This window comes from Talpa occidentalis, unplaced genomic scaffold, assembly GCF_014898055.3.
Source record: "Talpa occidentalis isolate TD23 unplaced genomic scaffold, MPIMG_talOcc4v2.1 talOcc4.12, whole genome shotgun sequence".
NCBI lineage: Eukaryota > Metazoa > Chordata > Mammalia > Eulipotyphla > Talpidae > Talpa > Talpa occidentalis.
Genome location: NW_023601212.1, coordinates 61,095,742 through 61,120,663, shown reverse-complemented (window position 1 = coordinate 61,120,663; position 24,922 = coordinate 61,095,742). Strand labels below are relative to the sequence as shown.

Here is a 24,922-nt window from a genome sequence, read left to right as displayed (position 1 = left end):
TGCATCTCTTCCTTTATGAGCATCTCTCTGGTTGTGAAATAGCATCATTAGGAAATCCTAGGTAGACCAGAAAGGAGGGGTGAAAATCTTTTCAGAAGGGAGCCTGGAGAGAGAGGGATTGGAGGACCAAAATAGTCTGCTCATTTGACTTATTTGATTTACCAACCACACAAAGACAGAAATCAAATATGATTTGGTAATATTTTTGTGAACTTAGTCTGTGACAATTGATTTCACAGCTAAGATACATTCTCATGAAAGCCAGCATATTTGCTTGGGTATGAAATGTCTGTGGCTTGAAGCAATCAATTTAAATTCTTCTCTTATTGGTTTTCAAATTAAACTCTGAAATGAAATAGGAGTATGATGCCCCACTTGAATGACTGTTTCTGCCTTCTCTGAGGGAGAAAAATAGCAAGTTGGTGCTTTCAGCTCTTTCAAATGTCATTAAAAGGCTTTGAGGAAATTTTTCATGCTTAAAACACCTGTGGGTAGTCCATATCCATTTTTCTAGGGGGAATTAGGCCTTGTGCTCCCTGGGAGTATTTGAAGGTTTCAAAGGGAATGCTAGGACAGAATCAGCAACTTAAGATTCGGTTCCTTTCTTCCACAGACTTCAACTGGAGTTGAATCTTAAGCCATGAGTAGCGCCAGGAGGGATTTTGGTCACTGAGGCATTCATGTTCAGGAGGTTTGTAGCCAAGAATTGTCTTGATGAATGAGCCCAACATGGCTGTGTAAAGTTCAAGAACAAAAAGAAATTATGTCCTTCACAGCAAGTTTACTTTTCTTCTAGGATTTCAGAACAAACATATTGCCCGCTCCCCACCTACTTCCAGGAACAACCATTTGCTCATGGGTAATCCCCTCCCCCCACTATGCCTTTCAGACAAACACTAGGGCTCGGGATAGACATGTGCCTCCATTTGGGGAACCATAAAACGTTCCCAGCTGTGCTCATTAATGATAGGGAAGCAATCGCTAGTAGCAAACATGCAGTAGAAAAATGTGTGTGCTGCCTTGTCAGAGACCGTCCTTAAATGAGACGCTGGTGTGGTGAATTTGCAAGAGAAGGCCTGTGAGATCATCCTTAAAAGAGACTGGTGCAAATAATCCTCTATCATTAAACTTGAGGTTTTTTTGTAAATAAGATTGTATTGCTAGTTTTGTAGAAAAAAATAGCTTTTCTTCTAGAAAGAGGTTAGTCATGCTAGGGAACTGAACTCAAGATATCAAACTGATTTATCTCAGGCTTTTGTTTTAATGATGGCATCTACATTCTGGTTATTTATGGTAAGGATAGAGTCATAGTGTGTTGTGTGTGACCCTTTATAAAGTGTGCAGATGATTTGGTGATGGTATGGTACTCCAGCTGAAGGCCAGAGGGTGATTGCCAAGTGTACAGGTATTTCGGTCAGCAAGCTGGCGGGGAGCTCTTAAGAAATGAATTAGCAGGAGTGTGAAAATTTCCCTAGCTGGATCTAGCCTGCAGGAAATTTCTAAACACCTAAATTTCTCTGGCAAACTTAGAGGCCTCCCAAGAACAAAGTCAAAGTAAACTAAAGGCATGCTTTACTGACTATTGGAATAATCAGGTTTTTAGAGATGACCTGTAGAATACTGTAAAACAATCTGCATGTGGAAAAACTTGAATCAATAGGAGAATAAAGACGAAAAGTCCAGAGGGTTATTATTCAAATCTGTTGCTCTTTAAACACAGTTACATTAAGCAAGCCATCCAGGGCTGTCTGGCAAACACAGTGTTTTCCATTATTACCTGAATTGTCAGATACTATCCTGACTCTTTGCTGAAACAGTAACACCTTGGCTGGCAGTTCCCCAGTTTGAAAAAAGCAAAAGCCTTTAATCAAGTAACCTGTGGATATGTACCAAATGAAGATCACTAAGCTCCCTCAAATCATGCACTTAAGAATATTAGTTATAAGCCTGACTTTTTAACAATATCAATTTACAAAATCAGCAATCTTTTTATGACCTAACATTGCATGTGTCATATATTTTTATTTTTCCTCCATTGCTTTACTGTGGAACCAACTTACCCATAAAGAATGTCCTTAGTGACTATACCTGCTGAGAGAAAATATGGTGAAGGTTTAATTATATACCTGGCATATAAATTATGTTATTCTGCTTCAATTTGCTGCATTCAGAGGGAAACTATTCCCTGGCATGTGTAATTAATTTTAATTAACACACACAGCCTGAGTATAGGGAACTGACATGGCACAAGCCTTGGTAGAAAATGTTAGTCACACTCTGCATCTAACTCTCAGCAGATGCCTGGTTTCATAGAGAAAGTATTTGCAGCGTCTGGCTGGAGTGAGCTTTTTCCTCTCCTTTTCTTTTCTAATTTTGAAACTGCTTATGTTTATTACTTACATGAAGGAAATATTGTCCTATAAAGGAAGAGCAATTGCAAAGAGTAGTTTTGAACACAGTATCTTCCCTTGGCATTCTGTGTTTGTTCAATCCAAACCTCACTTCACATGTATTGAATACAGGCCAAAGAATGTATGATGTGTTATACTAGTAGATTTTAGAACCAACTCATTGTCATATTATAGAATTGTTATGCTTTAGAAAATAGATCAGTGCTTCAACTTGGTTATTACTCTCTCAGTACACTAAAATAGTTAAAATAGTTCTGCATTTTGACGATTACAATGAACTTAAGAAATAGGCCACATCCAATCCATACCAAAGTCTCTCAAGCTTTTTGGTCTGAGGACCCCTTCCCAATCCTAAAAGTTGTTGAAGATTTCAAAGAATTTTTATTATGTGGATTGTGTGGATTACACTGGGAATTTTGTGAGCCAGTTGACTTCACACTGGAGCTTGAAATTGGCTATAGCGAGAGTATTTATACCATGGAAACTGGCAGATACTACCGACCACAGCTTTTTTTTCCTTCCAAAAAGCTAGTTGTTAAACATTTATCAGCACACCACTGATTATATCCATTGTCAGAAATTAAAAATTAGTTTTTAAAAATTCATTTATTAAATCATTAAAAATAACAGTAATAAATCCATTTTATATTACTATAAATAGTATGTTTTAGGGGAAATATATTTTAAAATATCAATGAAAAAAGTAGAATTTTTTTTTTACAATTTTGAAAGTCTCTTTAATGTGTGGCTTAATGGAAGACAGCTGGATTCTCATATCTGCTTCTGCTTTCCATCTGTTGCAATATGTTATTTTCATTGAAGTATATGAAGAAAATTTGGCTTTCCACAGATATGTAGTTAGAAAATGGAAAAGTATTTTAATAGTCTTTTCAGATAATTGTGGAATTTCTTCTTTGATACCTCACCAAAACTCGACAAGTGATAGTTTCCAAAAAGTTAGTGCAATGTGGAATTTATATCATATTGATGAATATTCATATTCTTTAAATGAATTAGTTTATCATACACTTTAAATGAATCTTTTCCACAGCCTCCATCATTGCCCCAATAATCCTCACGATCGTTCACCCCCTTTACTTCCAACCCCAAACCTCCCCCTCTGGTAGCCTCAATTCTACAGATTTCTAATATTTGTTCTCGTTTAGATTATCTGTTCCTTTATTTCTTTTCTTTATTTCCTTTATTACACACATGAGTGAAATCATACACTATTTGTCATTTTCTTTCTGATTTTTTTTATAACTCCCTTCAGTTCTATCACAAATGGCAAGATTTCATCTATTTTAATAGCTGACCAATATTCCATGTGTATATAGACCTCATCTTCTAAATCCACTCATCTTCATTGGACACTGAAGTTGTTTTCATAACTTGAGTATTGTAAATGGTGCTGCAATGAGCGTAGGAGTGCATGTACCATAGCCAGTTAGTATTTTTGTATTTTTCATATAGATTCTTAGGAGAGAAATTGCTGGATCATATGGTAGATCTATTTTTAATATTTTGGGAAATCTCCATAATGTTTTCCACAGAGGCTGAGCTTGTCTACATTCCCAACAATAGTGTATGTGTATAAGGATTCCTTTTTTTCCATGCTTTCCCATCACTGTTTCTTGTCTTTTTAAGATGAGCCATACTCACAGGTATGAGTTGGTATCTTATTGTGGTTTTGATTTGCATCCCCCAATGATAAATGATGTTGAACATTTTCTCATATGCCTGTGGCTCATTTCCATGCCATATTTATTTATTTTTTTTAAGATTTATTTATTTATTTATTTATACAAGCACTGGGTACAGTCAGAAGCACGGGAGGGTAAGAGAATTCACCAGAGCCAGAGCGGGGAGCAGAACAGGCAGACTGACGAAATAAACTGCTGAGGGGAGCAGTGGGCGGCAGGAGAGGTCTGCTTGCCATGTGGGACCCTCTCTGGTGGCTGGGGATCGAACCAGCGCTGCAGAGGCTGCGGGCAGCTTCGCAGCCCGGCGCTCAACCTCTGTGCCACCAGGGAGGCCCACCATATATTTTTCTAAAGATTTATTTATGCATACAAGAGATTGGGTGTAGGCCAGAGGTGTGGGGAAGGGGATTCACCAGAGACAGAGTGGGGAGCAGAACAGGTGGATCTACTGAAATACCCTGCTGAGGGTAGCAGTGGAAAAAACAGGAGAGGTCTGCTGTGCCATTTATGTAGCTCCCTGGCTGGGACCGAATTTGTGCTGGAGAGGCTGTGGATAGTTTCATAGTGCTGATGCTTAACCCCTCACTCCACCAGGGAATCCCCTCATTTCCATGCCACCTTTAGAGAAGTGTCTATTCAGATCCTCTACCCTTTTTCTAATTAGATTTTGTTTCCATGTTTGTTGAGTTTTTGTAGATCTTGGATATTAGCCACTTGTGGTATGTATGATGTGCAAATACCTTCTCCCATTTAGTAGGGTGTCTTCATTATAATGATAGTTTCTTTCACTGAGCAGAAGCTTTTTTTTTTTTAATTTTATAGAGGCATGTTTATTTATTTATGTATTTATTTATTTGCTTGTTTTGTTTATACATGCACTGGGTACAGTCAGAAGTGCGGGAGGGTGAGAGAATTCACCAGAGCCAGAGCAGGGAGCAGAGCAGGCAGAAGGACCGAAGTACACTGCTGAGGGGAGCAGCGGGCCGCAGGAGAGGTCTGCGCGCCATGTGGGACCCTCCTCTGGTGGCTGGGGAGCAGCCGGGGATCGAACCGGTGCCGCAGAGGCTGCGGGCAGGTTCGCAACCAGCGCTCAACCGCTGCGCCACCGGGGAGGCCCAGAAGCTTTTTTTTTTAAAAGATTTATTTACTTATTTATGCATACAAGAGCTGGGGTACAGGCCAGAGATGCAGAGGGTGAGAGGATTCACCAGAGACAGAGCGGGGAACAGAACAGGCAGACTGACTGAAGTGCTCTGTTGAGGGGAGCAGCGGGCAAGCGGGGACAGGTGTGCTGAGCCATGTGGGTTGCTCCCTGGCTGGCCTGGGATCGAACTGGTGCTGCAGAGGTTTCGGATTGCTTCATAGTGTGGTGCTTAACCCCTTGTGCCACCAAGGAGCCCCAGAGCAGAAGCTTTTTAATTTGATATAGTCCCATTTGTTTATTTTTGCTTCGACTTCCCTTGCTGTTGGAGTAAAGTCTCCAAAAACATTTCTTTTCTTTTTTTAAAAAGATGTATTTATTTATGCATACAAGAACTGGGGTACAGGCCAGAGGCATAGGAGGGCAAGAGAATTCACCAGAGACAGAGTGGGGAGCAGAACAGGCAAACGACCAAAAACCCTGCTGAGGGTAGCAGCAGGAGAGACAGGAGAGGTCTGCTTCACATTGTGGGTCACCTCCATGGCCTGGGATTAAACTCATGCTGCAGTGGCTGCAAAGAGCTTCACAGTGCTGAGTCTTAATTCCTTGCACCGCCAGGGAGGCCCTAACGACATTTTTAAGGTGACTGTCAAAGAGCGTATCACCGATGTTTTCTTTTATGTATTTTGTGGTTTCAGGTATTACATCCAAGTCTTCAATCCTTTCTGAATTAATTTTTGTGTTCAGTGTGAGATAGTAGTCTAGTTTCACTCTTTTGATTATGACTGTCCAGTTTTCCCAACACCATTAGTTGAATAAACTTTCTTTTCTTCATTGTTTTCTTCATTGTTTCCTATGTCATAAATTGACTTTTTTTCTAGACTCAATTCTGTTCCATTCATCTGAGTGTCTATTTTTGTTCCAGTACCATAGGGTTTTGATTACTATTGCTTTGTAGAGTAATTTGAAGTCTGGGAATTTAAAACCTCCATTGTTCTTTTTTGTCAATACTGCTTTGGCTATTTGGGGTCGTTTGTGGTTTCATACAAATTTCAGTAATGTTTGCTTTGCTCTGTTTCCTTGAAGAATGCCACGGGATTTTGATAGGGATTGCATTAATCAGTTCTTTTTCTTTAAAAATTCAATGATTGTTCTCAAAATTGTGCCATAATTTAAAGACATTATAATGTGATTGAAAAATGTCCAGTTGCATTAGTCAATAAACCAAATTGTAAACATTATAAATCAAAGGCAAAGGCAAAATTTGTCCCATATTTATAGCTCTGCTTCTTTGCATTGAGTTCCTTGTAAGAGAGCACTTTCTAACATGTTGGGGGTTTTCTCCCTGGTTTTATTGAAATATAATTGATGTACAGCTGACATATTAGTCTTTCCAGCAGCTTTCCAGGAGCTAAACTTTGAGAATTGAATCTTAAAATCTCTCGTCTTTAAGCTAAAGAACCATCCTTAAAAATAAGAAAAATATACTATAACTATATTTTCATTTATTTAGAAAAGATTCTAATTTCTAGAACAACACATTTTAGCTAAAAGTGTAAAGAATTGCAAAGCAAGACAAGAATGTATATGTTTACATTTGTAATTTTCCACATAGATATGAGGAAACTGGGATATCAAATTATTATATCATGATGAAAATATAAAGATGATAGCTGATGCAAATGAAATCAACTACTAAGAACACAGTAGATATAAAATACTTGAGCAATGAGTCAGTCTCTGAAAATGCACATCTTTGAAAACTCAAGAAACCATGATCTGACACAAGCTTGCCTTTCATAAGCTGCCCAAGTGGCAATATCATCACCTGTAGTGTGACTTTTAGAGAACTCCTCTGTACATTCATAACAGAATGAGAATTAACAAAAACAAACGAATGACAGAGAGGAGAGAGTGAAGGGGCTGATTCTGGTTCCTGCTCTCACAGAACGTGCGGTACATTGAGCTCCAGAGAGATAGCTTCCGGGCAAGTGAGAGCTGGATGGGCGCAGGGGAGCTCTCTGCCTCACTGAGGAAAAATAATTAAACCTGCGCAAAGAGGTCCTACAAAGCTGAGATGGCATCATATGTATTTTTTCGTGCAAACTTGCCAGAAAGAGCACAAAAAGAAGCACCCAGATGCTTTGGTCAGCTTCTCAGAGTTTTCTAAGAAGTGCTCAGAGATGTGGGTGACCATATCTGATAAAGTAAAAAAAAGTTTGAAAACATGTCAAAGACAGACAAGAACCTTTATGAAAGAGAAATAAAAACTTACATCCCCCTTAAAGGATATGTACAAAAGAAGTTCAAGGATCCCAATGCACCGAAGAGGCCTCCTTTGGCCTTTTTCCTTTTTTTTGTTCTGAGTATTGCCCCCAAATTATGGGAGAACATTCTGGTCTATTCATTGGTGATATTGCAAAGAAACTAGGAGAGATGTGGAATAACACTGCTGTAGATGACTAGCAGCCTTATGAAAAGAAGGCTGCGAAGCTGAAGGAAAAATATGAAAATTATATTGCTGCATACCAAGCTAAGGAAAGCCTGATGTGGCCAAAAAGGGGGTCATCAAGGCTGGAAAAAGAAAGAAAAAGAAGAAAGAGGAGGAATATCAGGAGGATGAAGATGGAGATGTTGATTATGCTGGATCTAGTGCAGTTTTTTTCCTTCTATAAAACATTTTACAACCCTGTACACAACCCATTCCCTTTAAAGAAAAATAATTGAAATATAAGGCTGTTTAAGATTTTTTTTTAAACTTAGTTTTTGTTTGTTTGTTTCTGTGTAGTTAATACACTGCCAAATATATCTTCCAATAGCCTTGTCCTGGTAGTATGTTCAATAGCTATTAACCTTGCCTGGTACAGTATGGGGACTGTAAATGACATGGGAATTTAAAGCAGTTTCTTATTGGTGCATAGCACAAATTAGTTACATATGGAAATGGGGAGAGGCGTTCAACTTCAGTTCTCTTTAATGCAACTTAAACAAAATAATATGTTAATCAAATACCACTCTGGTATTTTTGACATTCTGAATGTTTCTAGGTAAATACAATTTTTTTTTTTATTTAAAAAACAAAAACTGAAAATGGCTTCAACTTTGAGAACCTTCTTAAAGGACTTTAGGAATCTCAGGAGTCTCTACTCAATACCTTGAGAACTGTGGCAGTTAAGTAATATGTATTATACTGATTTTGTGGTGTGACATCAATTTAAGTTTTATTTTCATACTATGCTAGAGATACTCATGGCATAAATAAGTCTATGGTTACATCTCTTAGTTTTGAAGAACTAAGTATCCACTGATTATCAAATCCAATTTTTACATTTCTCTACCCACTATCTTAAAGCAGAGAGTGAAGACAGAATAAATCTACAAAGTCAAACTCATTTTAGGTCAAATTGATAAATTTATTGTAGCAATCAAAAGCCATTCAATTCAGTCCCTTCCCACTTACTCCTTAAAATAAAATCTGAAACAGTTATGGAATTTCCAGAGCATTCTTTTGTCCCCCTTCATCTACCATTACACTTTAATCTGTGGTTGTGCTGATGAAGACAGTTGCCAATGAGAGAAATCATCAAGTAGCTTTGGATTGAAGGAGGTAAAGACATTGAAAATGTGTTGATTTCCGAGAAGCATGTGTGGAAATGCAGATGTTATTAAAGATTAAAGTAGACCTATCACCAATAATAGAGACATCCCCCTCTACTCTCTAATTCTGTCCAAAAGGGAAGGGAACCAGGGCCTCAATTTCTAATGAGAGGACTCCATTGCTAGTCTGGGGAAAAGATATCACACATATATTCTTCTTCCTTCTGCTGCACTAAGACAGGTTTGAGAAGTGATGAAAGACAAGAAATATTGAATTGCTGCTAGATAGGATTTTACTAAATGCTGAATCTGCAAAAGGTGATTTGGTCAAAATCCCTCACAGTGAATTAAAAACAGTAAAAAATGTGAAGTAGAGAATTTTTTCCTAAAGCACTAAAATTTTTCAAACTTTTTATGGAAAAATGTTTGTTTTTTTTTTTTTTAATTCTATTCCTTGCAGACCAATGATGCATCTTCCACTGCACAACCAGGATGCAATTTGTACCTCTGCAATTCACCGTATGAGTTCAACACCCAAAATGGTCTAAACTCTATTGAATTAGACTAGTTCCCTGATCAGGGCTAGGCTGTCAGACAGTGTCAGACTGCTACGAAAGCTTTCAACAACTTCCTCTCAGTCTTCATCTTGCCTTTTGACCTGGTAACAAGCACTTCTTGAACCTCAAGTACTGCTCTGACATTATTCATCACAGATACAGGTTTGAATTTGTCCAGCCCACATCCCCTCCCACAACAGGTTAATTATTTTTGGACAACTATGACCTGTTATCTGTATATCTGTTGCTAGTTGTGGCTTGTTGTGGCTAGTTGTACTCTTTGAAAAAAAATATTGGAAATACAGAGTTTGCACTTAAGTCACAGACCTGAGAAAGGAAAACGTCAGCTGCTGTTACAAATGAGAACTGGCTGCCATGTGAACACCTATAATACAGTTCCTTTAAACTCATCTATAATTATACAATAATTTTCAGTTCCCAACAAACTTCTCAAAGACCATTTCCCAACCGAGCCATTTTATGTTTAGTATGTAAAGATGACAGAAAGCATGTCAATTATCTTAAAAAATTGAAGAACCCATATTCAGTGTTGCCTTTCCAGAGGGTCAAATTAGTAATGAGTAAAAGTGACTCAGAATAGATATCAACTTATCATAGGAAAGATGATGTTGTTTAATGCTCTTATATTTTTGTACATTAAAAATATCACACATCTTATATTTTTATTTTAATTTAAAAAAAACCTGAAGGGGTAACTTGTAAATTAGCAAACTCCCCCATACCAGAACACTTTGAGCAGAAACTGAGTACTAACCTACTGGTAAGGTGATCATAATTTATCATTAGTTTTGAGAGTAAAAGGGGGCATTATTAATAACCATATTGGAACAATATCCAACAAAAAGCTGGAAGGTCCAGGCAAAAGGAGGTGAATGGTCTATTCTGCCTATTGATTCTGTCATAGAGGAAATTCCTGGTTTCATGGAGAAGTGAGCTTAGGTGACCACTATCCTATATCCCCAAAAACCTATACAATGCCTATTTCATGCAAGCCATTTTCCTATAAATTTTATGATTATTTATTCTGCTAATATTCCCTAAATAGGGTGAAGCCTGAAGTGCATCTTGGACATTAGAGTTTAAATTATGTTTGACAATAATTATGTATAAATGTGTCATTTGTAAAAACTTTTATAACAGAAATTACACACTTCATATATTCTAATTTAAATAAAATGTTCAGTGTAATGATAACACCACATTCCTCAATTCTTTTTTATGGGAAAGAGTTCATGTTAACTATAATTTTCTACTCTCAAATGTGATACCATATTTTTTATTGGTACCTTCAACTTGCCTCTGCTATTCTTATGTATTGGAGAATCAGTGTTTCCAGAATCAGAAATGGTGGTTCTCAGGTTCATATTAGGAAAACTGATGTGTATTATATAAATGATATGAGAACTAACAGTTGAATACAAGATATTTTTTAAGATTTATTTTTATTTATTTATGCATACAAGAGCTGGGGTGTAAAGTCAGAGGTGTGGGGGGTGAGAGTGTCCACCAGAGACAGAGTGGGGAGCTTAACAGATGGACCTACTGAAATATACTGCTGAGCGGGGCAGTGGGAGAAACAGGAGAGATCTGCTGCGCTATGTGGGTTAGCTCCCTGGCCGGGTATGGAACTCATGCCGCAGTGGCTGATAGCTTAATAGTGCTAAGACTTTAGCCCTTGAGCCACCAGGGAGGCCAAAGATTGTTTCTTTGAGTGGAAAGCATGCCTTACTTTTCTGATGGCTAAACATATGTGACATTAAAGAATAATCGATTGCTGACTACATATTTAAGTTTTCAAATAGCCATTAGCAAAGTTTTACTGTCAAGTTTATTAGTAAATCTGAGTCATAATGGAATTGAGAGTATTTTTTGATAGTATGCCTAGAAAACTCTCTTTGAGAAAATAGGCTGAGAGTAGGAATTGTTCAACCTATAAGTACTTTTTTGAACATCTATTATCTTAACAGTTTCTGCGGTAGGACTAATTGAAATGAAAATGGTCTTTGCTCTCTGTTTTTATGATTCATCATGTTTTGAAAGAGATGGGTATTTTTGCTAATGATATGGATAATAAATGAGATTCCCCAGATTCTAATTTCCTAGATTTCCAATATGCAAATCAGGCTCAACATCTGTATAAGCAATCAGAAATAGTGAAAATTCAAACTGTATAGATGAGGTTCGCTTGTGTAGTAAAAAGGCAATCTTCAGAAGTTTTCACAGAGCTTTCATAGTGAACAAGAAAGTGGCATGCTAATTGCAATGTGGGAAAACATGAGGTTTCATGTATTTAGAGGAAAAGTATCCAAACTTTATTTAAGACTCCTGGAATCTTGTTAAGTGGGCTTAGTGAAAAAGATCCAGGAGCTCTGTAGACTAACCTTTGGAAGTATCTATGCAATATTTTGAAGTGGTCAAGTGGACATTCTCAATAATAGAAAACATTCTGTTTTTATATAAAATCATAACCTAAAAACATTACACAAAACTTCTCAATCAATTGCAAAAAATAGTATAAAATAACGAGAAGATCATGTAAGAAGGTCCAGTAAGTACTTAAAGTAATCAATGAGGAAAGAGAATTACCTTAGTGACCATAGGAGAAGAATTAGAATGATTCATTCTGGAAAATTAAGGGCATATTTTCAATGTTAACATCATTAGATTATGTGACTGTGATTTTCCCACATGAAATTTTAAATACTAGAATGAGAATGGACCCTTGGATAAAAATTAGTTTTTCCTAATAGTTCTGCCCATTATAGACTTTAATAAATTACATTAGCCCTGAGCAATTTACATAAAGTTATGGCTGCATCAAAAATTAACCTGTTCCTGAAAGAAAGCACCTCTGAGTTCAGAAACTGATTGCAAGGAAGAGCTCTTTGCCTTTTCTGATGTTTTCTGCTTTCTTTCACACATCCAGAGCACTGTTTTGGATTCTGCATTTGACCTGGTTACAGGTTTGTTTGTTTTTGTACTCTGTTCAAAGTACTATGGAATTGTAATGGCAAAGTGCCTATAAATTGTGCTCTGCAATATATTTTCCTTAGCATAAATGGCCCTTTTCCTTGCCCTGGGCCAATATTCCCTAAATTTTTTATCATAATTCATCGTTTATAACCCCTCTTCAGGGATGGGCTTTGCCTTTAGTGTTTCGTAATAGGTAACAAATACAGTTGCCTTAAGGAAAGCGTTCACTGCTCATTCTTTGACATGCCATGGTAGAGAAGGCAAGTTTCTGTGATTCATTAGCCCTTTCCTCATAAACCCCCCTGCTCCATGCTGCCTTCAGTTAAGAATCAGGAGCATCAGCATGTGACTTATTGCATAAGTTTACAAACTCAGGATGGGTCATATTGCACCACTGACTTCACTGCCTTTAAAGTTCTTCTGTTTCTATAGTAAAGCCCATTCCGAACAGAGAACAACACCAACCTACAATAGTGATTGATTTAATTTGGAGGTTAAAATGTTGTCTCTCTGGTTGTTTCTGTTATCACTGTGACTTTTCCTAGGCTATGAGATCAGTTCCCTCGTGCTTAACCCAAGGATTTCGGCCAGTTTTCTTGTTGCTGAAGTTTGCTTTGCTTATTTTCACTAACAATCTGGTTTTATAAACATCATCCTGCCCAACTGTGTGTCATTTTTCTCCTTCCAATGTCAGAAGTAAATGAGTGTGTACATTGAGAAAAGAATCAAAGCTTCCTCATCCTTGGAGGGTACAATTTATGAGGAAGCTTAAGAATAATAATTTTGCATGGATTGAAAAATAATAGGGGCATTTTAAATTTTTTAATAATGCTGTTCACAGTAAAATCTTATTTGAAAAACAAAACAATATTTAATGGAGTAACTTAGGGTATCAGAGTAATACGATACCCAGTTCAGCATCTTTTATGCCTCTGCATCTGGACAAGATGATGTGTGGATATTTGCACTTAAATAATTTCCAAATCAGTATGAAATTTTTAGCAAACTCATGACCTTGGTCCATCTACATTGCTGTTGTCAAAAATCTTTCTTGATCTTCAGTGAGATGCCAAATGCCTCAGGCACCAGTGCCAGTGTATAAAAATATTCATTATTCTGACTCCATGTCTACGCTAAGGATCCTCAGGATGCACACCCAGCTCCCTTCCTGTAGCGTTTCTAATTTGTATCCAATCTCCTATCTGCCAACCCTGGTTTAGAGCTGACCTCCTGATCATCCCACCCAGACATGCTCCTTCTCCAATCTCACAGTTGCTCATAACACAAAATTAGGAACCACCCTACATCACCCTCGATTTCTTTGTTACCTACTTTTCACAACCAGTTCCTCAGAAAAATTGGTTCTTCCTTGGAGATTGTCTGTCTGTCCATCTGTCTATCTTTAGAATTCAGTATCTTTTTAACACATATGCCTCCCCTGCCTACTTATCTCTGATCTGGACTTCTGTTGTAGACTCCTCCATGTAGTACTTGTCCCACTCCAATGAGCGTGTTCTTCACACAGAAACAAGATATTTCAAAAAAGGAAAAAAAGTAAGTCGATTCTTATCACACATCTCTATTTAAGTTCCTTCAGTTTTTCCATCACATTCAGGAAAAAAAAATTGAAGTTTATTTTTACGGCCTGTGAGGCCCTCCTGGTTATGTGTCGTACCTCTTTTCCAACTACTCTCCGTTGTGCACCCGCTGCAAGGATGTTGGCCCTCTTACTGTTTCGTGAATACAATAGCTTGTTCCTTTGTGAGGGCCTTTGTATTTGTCAGGATTGTTCTTCCCCTAAGAATAGTCATGAGTCACATCCCCTTCTTCTCTTCATGTCTCCTTTCAAATGTCACCCCCGACCACCCTCTCTAAAAGGACGTTAGCATCATTCTGTCCCCTTCTGCAGCTCTATTTTGTATATAACACATTACTTTTAGATATCTTTATCCATGTTTTGTTCACTTCTGTCTTCTCCATTTGAGCATAAGCTCTGTGAAGATAAGGATTTAATCTCATCTGTCTGTTGCTATATCCCATCTGTCCAGCACATGGCATGCACATAGGAGTTATTATTCAGGAGTGAGTGAGTGAATGAACTTTGGTATTATTAATTAATACCCTTGACCTTGCTGCTTACTGGGTTTTCCCCCTCATACTTAAATCTTTGGTCAACATTTATTTAATGGCAACTGCATGCTCTATGAGGATATGAAAGATGATGTTGAATAATTTTATAGCACTTTATACTTTGTAATTCATTTATATGTATTACTTTATTTTTTCAAACATTTAGGAAGTCATCCAAAATAGAGTCCAGGTGAATATTAAGAGGGAACAAGGAAAACATTCAGGAAAAGCTTATGAGGAGAGTCACTGAAACTGAAATTATGAAAACTAAATTGATCTACGTTTTATACACACACGTACCCACACAGAGTGAGAGATGAGGAGTAGTTCAAACCAAGCATCATTAATTAAGTTATCCTAAAATATTGTGAAATTGTGAATGAGGTGAAAGAACTAGCTTGAGGTGGCATACCACATGTGAAGATTGGAATGTGGAAAATTGTGGTCAAAGAGAAAATTGTGTTCCAGGAACAAGTTTTGCCTTGATAGAAAGAAGCTGTAATGGGAAGTCATGGGAGCTAAATGTGATGGGATATTCTGTGACGATGAGGAGAGAGAATGTGTTAGCAGAATTGAATTGTGAGAAATTTTGATGCTGACCTGAAGAAGTTTTGCAGTTATAAAATAAGGCACTATTCCAGACATTGAGAAGAAAACTGATAATCATATGGAGTAGAATATATTTCTAATGAAACAGTATGAATTGACAGGAATGAAGATGAAAAACATGAAGGATCCTAGGTGGTTGTTGAAATGTTCCAAGAGATGGTAAAATGATAGAGTTCTAGAATATCCACCCACTTGAAATTGTCCACAGATCAATCATCACAATGGCCACTGGGAATGTCACCAAGAAAATAGTAGAAAATATAGAGATTAGGTCACCTGTGAGCTGAATCCCCATTTTCTCCAATGTAAGGATACTTAATACATGCTGACCCAGCTAGCCTCCCTGGGTCAGCTCTTCACCCCTAAGGAGTGGTTTAAAGTCCAACTGTTGATGCATGTTTTTTAACTTCCTAAATAGCTATTGTACTTCATATAAGTAATTATTATTTACTTATCTTTTACTTATCTTATATATTTACTTATCTATTGTGTACTTGTCTTTTTAAAATATAATAACAAGCTGCTGGGATTTAGGATTAGATGTTAATTTCACCTTTAGACAAGACCATGTCTAAAATATATTAACAAGATGAAGATCTATTATACTTGCTGCCATGACTGCTTATTCCAGTGTTTTTACCAAGATCAGGGCAAAGCTATGGAGGAGCTGGAGTTCATGGTTGATCTTATCCTTTGCTCACCCTCTCTGCTCAGTCTCTCCACTTCCTTCTTAATCTGCCTTTCTCAGTTGGATATAACACTTGGAAATTGCATTCTAAGCTAATAACTTTCTCCAGCAGCATTTGCATTTAAGGAGTAATTGCTGTCAGGCATCATGCTAAGTGCTTTGCATATATTATTTTAAATTCTTAAAACCCTCTTCAATAGTACTATCTTCATTTATCAAGAAGGAAATTGAGACTCTGAGAACTTGAGTAACTTGGCCCAAAGTCACAGAACTAGCACATAATTTACAAGTTCCAGAGTTTGAATTTCTCTATCTGATTCCAACGGCTGCATTCTCTGTAACGTCACTATGATTCTTGTAGAAACCTAAAACTCTCAAGTCTCAAAAGAATGAAACTGCCAGAAACAGATTTAGTTGGTGAAAGTTTTACTAGGGGATAAGGATATTCCAGATGGGATACAGCAATTCACCTACTTCACATATTTAAAAGTCTCTCTGACTTCCTGTCTATCAGGAAGCATCTTTTGTTAGACCATGGAATGCCAAGCTTAACTCCACTTGAAGTTACTCTCTTATCCCTTATTTGCAGATAAAATTTATCATTTTTGTTTGGTAGCTGTACTTTCAGTGGAAACCCACATGTGCCTGTCATATGGAGGGAAAAGAAAAGTATAGGTCCCCGGGCAAATTCAAAATCTTTGACTTCAATATGTACCTCTGGTCAGATCTGTATTTGTGCCCACATTTCTCCAGAAGTGTGGCATCAACCTACACTTTTATACTTTTATACTCCAGAACTTCCTTCCAGTTTCAGCTACGTTACATCCTGGCTAGTCAGTGAGGAAGATCTGATTACCATAGGTTCATTTGAATTACTAGAAAATTCTTCCTCAGATCTTTGTACCACAATGTCAGATTCCTCTCAGATTTTCCTCAGTGGCAAAGGCTAAAATATATTTTCATATATTTTCATCTTAAAGAAATCTTTCCCTGGCCTTTTAACCATACCTGTTTCATCTCTAGTCACCTTGGAGGCCTGTAGTCTCACTCTTTAGTTGGATCCCAGAATTGAGCACAGTGGTTGGCAAGACTTGATGAAGAGTCAAGGCAGCAACTATATTTGTCACTTATATTTGTCACTTCTGACTCTCCATTGCTACCTCCTGAATCCTTTATAGCTGTTCCTTTTTATTTCTATAGAAAACCAAATCAACCTAGATTTTAATGACATTTAGGAGGAGTCATTTTCTAAGTTTAGCAAGGAAAGGGGAAATTTCACTAGGATAGTGCTATGCTGTCTCCTTCCTCAGCTAAAAAGAGACTTGGGGTTGCCTTTGTGTTTTCTCTGGTGTTTAAAAATGTGCAATTGCTTGTTTTGCAATAGGTTTTGTTCTGCATTGCATACAATTTTCTCTTTTATATATTTTTTTCCCCTTAAAATTAAATCCAGCAAAATGTGAAAGAAAGAGAAGTGAAATAATCTCCACAGCTGCTGAGTTTTCCTGGAAGGCAAAGACATCTCAATTTTAAAGTTAGTTTTAAAACATGAAATCATTGTTCTTTGAAACAGCTGTCTGGTCAAAAACTCCTTTGTAGTATACATTTTTAAACACCAATTTTAAAAAACCACCAGGAGCTTTGTAAAGATTTCCTTTATCTGGTTTATGAATTATTTTCAGCCTTTGAGTAATTGTTTAAAATGATGAAACTTACTGGAATAAAACAGATGTCTGGTTTTTGTTTTGTTTTTAGGGGGGAAAGGGATTTAGGATATTAGGCTTTACTTGGTACCTTGACAGTAAAGTCTAAATAAATGATTATTAGTATCTTAGTATTCTGTTCACCATCAAGTTTTTACATAGTGCCAAAATATAAGCTTCATGTCTGGAGAAACACAAAATGTTTCTCCAGGCCTAGCCCAATACCTGGAGCATAACTTCCTAATAAATGTTTATTAAACAAATAAATGAACATAATAAAAGCCATTATATAGAGTGACATGTCCAGTGACCAGTACATAGTTCATCCATCCTTCTATTATCTTTCACCAAGACCCCTGGCAACTAAGTTTCCCTTAATAGAAACTTTGAGGTTGAAGGGGTGTCTCAAAATCTCTATCATTTTTGATTGGGCCATTATGGAACTTTTACCCATAATTTTATGTAAATAAGCTCTGTCATTGTTTATATTTTACCAACTTTTTGAGTCATAAATAAAAATGCAGTTATAATTCCACTGAAAAGATGAATAACTAAGGCATTTAGGGAGCACAGAGGAGAGAATAACTTGCAATTTAGAAAATGCAATTAATGTTACCTGGGGAAGACTCAGAGAAGGGATATTTGAGTTAAGACTGTAAAGGTGAATTGGAAAGTTTTCCAGGTAGTGGAGAAGGCAGGGGAACAGAGGCAATAGCATGTGAAGAGGCCTGTAAGGTGAAGAGGCAACCATGGACCTCTGGCCATGGAACTGTCACTATCACCCTCAGCACCTATGTATTCAAATATTACTTTTTCATCCAAGACATAGATTACAATTAAAGTGCTTGATTTTTATGAATCTGATTTATTTTCTTTGAAGAGTCAATGGTAACTATTATGTTGACAAATGTGGGTACAAGTAAAATAGCTCCCCCGCAAAAAAAAGTCACTGAGTACTCAAGCTTTCCTACAGACCAGGTTTTTACCAACTTTTTGCTGCAAGGACATAGATATCTGTGAGTGAATTTGGGACCTTAAACAATTTTGTACATTTGCTTGTATGCTGCTTATCCCACACCTGGTCTCACTGAAGGCAGCCACTGCAATGCCATAAAACTGGAATGAAAGTGGTTCTGATTATCTGGGTGAGCCCAGGGACTCAGTGCCCATCTTAGCAACCTATTCACAAAGCACCCTCACCTTCCTAATGCACCCAGGATGTCTCTGTATAACCTCAGACAGAAGAGTGGCACACAGTCCTTTTTTCGGTGTGGTAAAGACTTGTACGGAGCACTCCAAAATGAGTTCAAGGAACTGACTTTGATAGAGCTTGACATAATTAAACTAATAATAACATCCACAGGTAAAACTTTAAAAGTAATTTGAAAGGCTAATTGTTTCTAGAGTCATTGTGTAAAAAAATGTCCCTGATTGGAACCATGGTGCATCCAGTCCCTTTGGTACAGTTTGGTAAAGTTTCCTCTGCCTTATTCTCTGTTCAAGTGTCTCAATACTGATAAGTTTACGCCGATATCCTTACCCCCAAACCCAGACTCTAAGAATTCTCATTGAATACTCACTAGTCCATATCTCCATATTATTTCACAATTGTTCATTTTTTTCTTTTTTAAAAAAAATTTATTGAGATAATATTGGTTTACTGCACAGTACAATTGTTATTTTGTCTTCTTAATACTATGTTTTCTGGGATTGGGTGTCACTTCTCTTGTGTTAATAGTTCTTCATAAGTCCTATTCTTTAGAGCTTTTAAATATACTTTTAGGTTTTCTAGTTATATAATAGACATTCATTATGAATTAGTCATTAATGCAAATGAAAGGTCCCATATAGGGTGATTCTCACACATAAAAGTTGTTGAAGAGAAAGAAGCTAATGAAGACCAGGTGGCATTTTTTTCCTATCATGTGATAAAATTTGGCTTGGAGGAACTGGTAGCTACTCTATATTTATTCCTCAGATTTTAGAAACACTGAACTTAAGCAGATCATTACCACAACCTTTTCTGACCCTAATAAATGAGACAGGCTGAAAATCATTGTGGTTCACTCTCTGCTTTCTTCACCAGTTGTCTTTTATTCCCTTCTAAAGTCTTTCATTGCTTTGGGCTAAATGAAGTTTGGATTGCAACAACAACTTTTTAAAATGATATTGTAATATTGGCTAATTTGCCTGCTATTTGTTATGCCCAAGTAGACACATGACCTGTGGCTGTTTGGCTTGTCCTTCTATGAGAAAATACTTATTGAAGCTAATAAGCTGTATTAAAATAAAATAAACAAATTCACATGGCACCCAGCAGCACAGCCACATGTAGTATGGTTATTTATTATCCTGAGACACCAGAATACATCTCCAACTGCCTGCTGGGCATTTTCTCTCAGAAATCCTTCTGTCACTTCCTGTTTAACCCATCTGAATCCAAAATCATTACCCTCTTTTCAAAGCCATCCCTCACAGTTGGAATTTTAGGGGATCAGTAAATCACACCCTGTTCTTCTCTTTTGTTAAAATTTATTGTTGTTGTGGCTGCTGTTTTTAGAAGCACAGGAAACAACCAGATAAGGCATTAAACAAAAGGATTCATATCCATGGCTAAAAGTCTCCTAATACTTCAGCCCCCCATAATCACAGCCACAGCTGAACAACCACAGGCCTCTACCATAAGCCAAAGCTCCCCAGAACATCGTGGAATGGGAGAAAAATGCATGTGCCCTTGCCAGCACAAGTTTGTTCAATTTCTCTTTATAACATGCCAGTCACATCAGCCAGTTTCCCTTCTCTTTGGGGGAAGAAATAATGAAGGCTGAGGAAAAGAGACAGGAGCTGAAGCCCCCTCAAGAAGCCAGGAGGTCAAGTGCCCCCTAACAAATCACTCCCAAAGTTTCCATTTTTATGTAACTATCTTCTTAATTTAGGTGCTGTCAGATTATTTTAACCTTTGGGTCTGAGGAAGAATATTTAGCCATTAAATATGCTATATTGTGAGAATTTCCACACTTTAATTTATAGTCTGCCCTCTTTATGATCTTTTTCATTATAAATAAGACCCTACAGTTATAACCCAAGCTCACTGTCAGGTCTTTCATGTGATGGTGATTAACACTGACTTGGGCATGGCTGTGGTCATTCACAACCAAAGTCAGGACTGATGTGACCAAGATAATTCTTACAGTAAATGGGTCTTGCTCTTAATTTTTTTCATTAAAACATTTATTTTATTCTGTTTTGTTGTTGTTGTTCACTATGTCATGAAAAAGGAACAGTATAAATTGAATATCAAATCAATTCAAGTGAAAGAAACTTGGCTCTTAGACAATAAAACACGATACACTGAGTCAGTAGACAAGAGCAAACTCAAAATTTAAATTGTTGCATTGATCTTTGAGGATGATAATAAAAGCTAAGGGAAATGTTTTAAGGAAGTAAAGGTACTAAGCTAATCAGTCATTGTTGATTGCTTTAGTCTTTCATTCATTTATTTGCATTTATTTCTTATGTACAACCATATGTTGGATGCTATTTTAGGTTCAATGAACAAAAGAAACATGTTCCCTACTCTCAGGAACTTTATAGTACAGTGAGGGAGACTGATAGCAAACTGAAATGCAACTGTTAATTACAAACTCTGTGATAATTTATAATGGTATGACCTGTCCATTTTGGAATTCAGGGACGGCTAAAACTAACACTAGGGGAATGTGTTGAAATAGGTTAAGTGAGGGGACAAGGGATGATTTTTCTAAGCAAAGTGGAAAGCATAAAACAAGACCCAAGGTAGGAAGAAGCATAGTGTGTCCATGCAACTGATATCTGGAGAATAATGAGCATGAATTAGGTCCCTGGTCATTTACACCTTGAAGGCCATGCGAAGGTTGTTGGACTTTATTCTACTGAAGCAGGGAATCATGGAAGGTTTCAGTTTTGGATGCAGAATGGAAGATAGGAGTAGAGCATGCACAGGCATTAAGGAGGTTTTGGTGGTGAGCTAGGTGAAGGATGATGGTGTCCTGGACTAGAGTAAAGGCAGAGAGGGAATAAAGGAGGCTTATCAGGGGCTTACATTGATAGAATTGCTGAATGGAAATAAGATGGGAAAGAGACATCATAAATAACATGGAGACTTTTGCTTAAGTACCTACACAGATTACACTAACATGATGGCATGTAGAAGGAAGAAATGATTTGAGACTAAAATCAGCTTTTGAAATTACAGATATCCAGAATGGAACTTAGTTTAGAGAACTCTGGTACTGAGTGCAAATGGTCTCTCAATAGTCCTCAAAGAAAATTTTCTTAAGAAAACCCCTATTTGGTATTGGTGACTGCTTCTTTCAAAATTTCATTAAGTTCAATTTCCCGATATATTTTAACAGGTTTACATGCTTATTCATAGGTGAGATTTGTTTATAGTGACATATCCCAAAGTTTGTCTCTTAAAACACTAGTCTTTTGAGAAATTCAAGTTAAAAAAAGGTTCTAAGGTCAAGTAAACCTGGGGAATCCTGCATAGCAAGTTTATTTCTTGGAAATTTATAATGTGTGTTATCCTATTAATATTTCTAAGAGTTTCTGGGGCCTCCCTGGTGGTGCAAGGGGTTAAGCACCACACTATGAAGCAATCCACAACCTCTGCAGCACCAGTTCGATCCCAGCTGGCCAGGGAGAAACCCACATGGCACAGCAGACCTCTCCTGTCTCTCCTGCTGCTCCCCTCAGCAGTGTATTTCAGTAGATCTGCCTGTTCTGTTCCCTTCTCTGTCTCTGGTGAGTCCTCTCACAACCCCGCATCTCTGGCCTGTGCCCCAGCTTTTGTATGCATAAATAAATAAATCTTTAAAAAAAATTTCTAAGAGTTTCTGCATGAAACAAGGTTTTCCTTTACATTTGTAAAGAAAGGTCTCTTAAACTCTCTGAGATCAGAAGTATTTTGAGAAAAAGTTTTGACTTTCTCTAAATTTATTCTATGGCTATTGATCAGTTGGGATGTTAAGATTCTGATTTTATATTTACCTAGAAATTATATACACCATCAATTCTTATAAATTTATTATCATAAAAATATAAATTTTAGAAGTAAAGTGGTTTTTAAAATACTTTAATCTCTGTCAAATCATTTCTTGTTTTTAACTTTACTTTGTTTCCTTATTTTTTATTTACTAGTTATTACAGAGTTCTGTTTCATTGATTCATTAAAAAACAGACTCATTTATCACTGAAAATAATGAATAAATTATAAAATTGATATATACATATGTATAATTTAGAAGGGCAGTCAGTAATCAATAGGAATTTGCTTTGAAACCTAAAATACAAGTTTAACCAAATTAATTCCAACTTTTAACTTGAGTATATGTATTTTTAGACTTTGATATATAGTCTTTTGAAATATACATGACAAAAAGAGATATTATAGTACATATATAATGGATATATAATTAAACCTCTAGTCTTATTGCTGCCCAATGGGTGCCAGTTATAGGAACATGTAACATGTATGGGATCTTTTAAGGTGTATTTTATGTCTATAATGTATTTATCAATAATTATTAATAATGACTTCATAAATTCTATAATGATATAATTCTACTATGTTATGATAAATTTGCAGGTAGTACAAATCAGGAAGAATTATAAATATATTATTTGCCAGAATCAGGATTCAGAACATCTGAGAAAACTGGAAAATGGGCCAAAACTAACTAGATATCATAAGTAGATATAATAGTGTTAAGAGTACATTTTACTCTTACATTCTGAAAAGTCTTCATATATTTACTATAGGAGAGGTCTGGTTTTATAGGAGGTCAAGTACAAAGGACTAAAAGGCAGTGATAAGCTGTCATAATTTTTGTTGTTTGTGTATTTTGATTGTATATTTACCTGATCCTGAGCTTTGTGTTATGGCAATATCTTCGCACATGTAGCTTTATTTATCATGGTAAATCTGAATAGATACTATTATCCCCATTTTATAGGTCAGTAAATTAAAATTCAGAAAGCTTGTCACCTAATACTCAATGTCATATAAGATAATAAAGGACACCGCTTGGATTTCAACAGGTGTTCATGGGTTTTACTATATTCTACCACATTTTACTTTCTCTAGTAATAGTTTACAGTCCAGACAGCAGGCAAAAATTCCACCAAACTTCTTCCTGGCGTCTGTATAATGTTGCATGTGGAGATTTGTGAATAGTTGCTGGCATTTAATTTTCAGAAAATCCTTTTAAAATAGAGCAAATTCATAGGAGGTCAGGAGGATGTTTTATCTAGAAACTTCTCCATATGAGAAGCATTTGAAAAAATCTCACAAGGGCCTCCCAGGTAGCGCAGCGGTTGAGCGCTGGGTTGCGAAGCTGCCCGTGGCCTCTGCGGTGCCAGTTCGATCCCCGGCCACCGGGAGGGTCCCACATGGCGCGAAGACCTCTCCTGCCGCCCACTGCTCCCCTCAGCAGTGTACTTCAGTCCTTCTGCCTGCTCTGCTCCCTGCTCTGGCTCTGGTGAATTCTCTCACCCTCCCGCGCTTCTGACTGTACCCAGTGATGTATAAACAAAACAAACAAACAAATAAATAAATAAAACATGCCTCTATTAAAGAAAAAATCTCACAAAAGGGTTTACTTGGGGGAGTACTTAGAGGCATGCAATACCTGATCTCAGATGTTTGAAGACCTGTCAGATAGGAAATTAAACTTCACATTTTTAACACCCAAAGACCGAAATTCTTATGGCATGCGAATAAAGGCATACATATAATCAAAACATGGCTCATCATGTGGGCTTGTTCTCTCAGCATAACATTCAAAAACCTTTACCTGTGGCACAGAATTTCTCATGCTCATTTTTAATGTTGAGGTGACTATTTTTTTAAAGATTATTTATGCATACAAAAACTGGGGTACAGTCCAGCAGTGCGGAGGGTGAAAGGATTCACCAGAGACAGAGTAGGGAGCAGAACAGAAGGACTGACTGAAATGCACTGCTGAGGGGAGCAGTGGGCAGACAGGAGAGATCTGCTATTCTGTGTGGGTTAGCTCCCTGGCTGGGGATTGAACTCGTGCTGCAGTGGCTGCAGATAGCTTCATAGTGCTAAGACTTAACCCCCTACTATTTTTTTTTTTTTAGACTGTAAAACACATAGTCCAGCTTGATTTCATAGTGAAATCATTCAGAAGCTCATATCTGCATGATTGCAATTGAAATAGACTAAACAAAAAAATGCAGTCAGTACAAATTGCTGTGGGTTATCTATACAGCTACAGTGTGTGGTGAGAACCTGGAAGCTGCATCCACAGAATTTATGAGACGTCCAGTAAATCAACTCAGTTCAGTGTTTTAGACCTCTATCCAACTCTCCTTGGATGTCTAGAC

General features: G+C 37.1%; 1 protein-coding gene and 1 pseudogene across 7 annotated transcripts in view; both read left to right on the top strand.

Moving 5' to 3' along the window:
• The window catches only part of DNM3 (dynamin 3), a 513,949-nt gene that overhangs the window by 379,262 nt on the left and 109,765 nt on the right, over positions 1–24,922 (top strand). The gene's annotated exons all lie outside the window — the stretch shown is intronic.
• LOC119240264 (high mobility group protein B1-like) lies at positions 7,343–7,930 on the top strand (annotated as a pseudogene).